This window comes from Gavialis gangeticus, unplaced genomic scaffold (genome assembly GCF_001723915.1).
Source record: "Gavialis gangeticus isolate Ggan-Ray unplaced genomic scaffold, GavGan_comp1, whole genome shotgun sequence".
NCBI classification, from domain to species: Eukaryota; Metazoa; Chordata; order Crocodylia; family Gavialidae; genus Gavialis; species Gavialis gangeticus.
The window spans coordinates 37,011,134-37,013,134 of record NW_017728993.1 but is presented as its reverse complement, the minus strand read 5'-3'; the positions used below and the strand labels follow the sequence as shown (position 1 = coordinate 37,013,134).

The 2,001-nt window shown below is 60.2% G+C and overlaps 1 protein-coding gene across 1 annotated transcript in view; it reads right to left on the bottom strand.

Moving 5' to 3' along the window:
* LMO4 (LIM domain only 4) overlaps positions 1-1,995 on the bottom strand; it is a 25,215-nt gene extending 23,220 nt beyond the window's left edge. The window contains exon 1 of the mRNA XM_019501568.1: positions 1,675-1,995. The gene's annotated coding sequence lies outside the window, so the exon portion shown is untranslated. The remainder of the gene's footprint in view (positions 1-1,674) is intronic.
* Between the last annotated feature and the right edge of the window lie 6 nt (positions 1,996-2,001).

Here is a 2,001-nt window from a genome sequence, read left to right as displayed (position 1 = left end):
CGCCGCAGCGCGCCGGGCCCGACTGCACCGCAGCGCCGCTCACTTCCTCCGCTCCGCCCTGCCCGCGAGTCCGCCCCGGCGGCGGCTCCGCCGCTCCTGCTTTGTTCCTCGGGGGTAAAAAGTTTCCCGCTCGGGCTCGAAGCCCCGCCGCGGCCAAGCGCCTCGTCCCGCAGGCGGAGCAATCCGGCCGGAGCCTCCTCCGGCCCCAGCCAGCGGGGCCTTCGAGCCGGGCGCCGAGAAACTCCGCGGGCGGCTCGAGTCACTCGCGCTGCGAGGAGAGCAAGTTACTGCCTGCCAGTTCAGCGGCACGTTTCGTCTTTGTCCTTTGGAAGCCGGGTGTGCTCGTCCCGGGGCATCGGGCGGGCTCGGGCCTCCAGGGAGGAGAGGGCGAACTTTTTCCCTGCCCTGGCCCGAGCGGGGAACAAGAAGTTGAGAGTCCTGGAAGAGGCCGGGTTACACTTGCGCACGCCCCGACCCCCGCACGTCTGTCCACTGACCGCGCAATAAAGCAGAACGGCACCAATTAAGCTGTAACAAAAACCCCGAGACTTTGCACAGAGAGCCACTCTAAAAGCCATTAGCCTCGCATTTCTCCCAACGCATCATATACCTTTATGTAAATTGATTTCTGATGCATTTGTTCAAGGAACTGCCTTTTGTTCCTGTTTCCAGCCAGACCCCTAATGAAGCTGCATTTCCTGCTTCCCCTCTTTAAACCGTTCCCCAACGTTTTCAAATCACTTCGGGTTTCTTTCCAACAAGAAAGAAAACACGAGCCGCCTCCCTGCTGCCTTAGCCCAGGCTTTGTTGAACGGTAAATATATAGGTATAAAAAAAGGAAACGTTACACTGAGGAAAACCATCCAGTAACCCCATTAAGCTAAAGCTCTTAAGGACAAGCAATACCTTAATGCTGATTAAATCTAAAAGAGATGAATCAAGAGGACTGACCAGAAAGCGACTCCCCTGATAACTAAGGACGGGCCCTCATCAAGTTTCATTTAGAGTTGGGGGAAAAAAAGCTTTTAAGTTAAATAGGCTCCCTCCAGTAATTACACAGCCAAGCAATTTCAGTCCTGGGATAGGAGGCAGTGAAACAGAAAGCAGAGCTGGCAGCTAGAGGCAAAATAACCCCCCTTTTAACAACGTCTCTGGTGTTTTTTAATGGAGACCAAGGGAGGGACAAGCGTAGAGCTGGCAATTTGTAGCACAAAAATGGATGCTTAATTCATGTCTTGGTTTTAATTAGGTGATTCACCGGATTTCTCCTGGATTGAAACAAAAGAGCGTGCGGGGGGCAGGAAGGGAGCGGGGCAAGGGGGGACCAGGGCGCTCACTTTGATCTTTTCTGCCACTGTTTCCAAATAGTATTTACTCCGGGGGAAGCGGGGGTCGGCCCCCGCCCGCGCCTCCCCCGGCCCCTGCGTGCGCGATCCGAGCAGGCGAAGCCCTGGAGCGGCTGCAGGGAGGGAGAAGCAGCCCAGCGCCGCCGCCGCCGCCAGCGCCAGCCTTTTGTACGCCGGGAGCGCTGCAACGCTCCGGCTCCCCGCACTTTTCCGCGCACCCGCCTAATGCAGGGCGCCCGATCGGGTCCGCTCGAGACCGGGACGGCCGCGGGGGGCGGGTGCGAGAGCTGGGGCCGCGCAGCCCCCCCGGGAATCGCCCGAGCCTTACCTGCTTCCCCTCTATGGTGCAAGAGGCCGAGCAGCAGCGTCGCGCTGGATCGGAGGCTGTGGCGAGAGGGGGTGGCGGGAGGTTTTCTTGCAAAGAAGCCAACACAATGCTCGCTCCCGCCCGGCTGTCGGCGGCCCCCGCCCCACGGAGCGGCGGCCCCGGCTGCAAAACCCGGGCTCTAGGCTGAGTCCTTCCTCCGGCGCCCGCTTCCCCGGCGGGGAGCTGCAGAGCTCAGTCCCTCCCGCCGCCGCCGCCGCAATCGCCGGGCAAGTTTGGCAATAGGGCTTCACTTTGTATCGCTTCCCCCCGCCCCCGGCCTCTCCACCC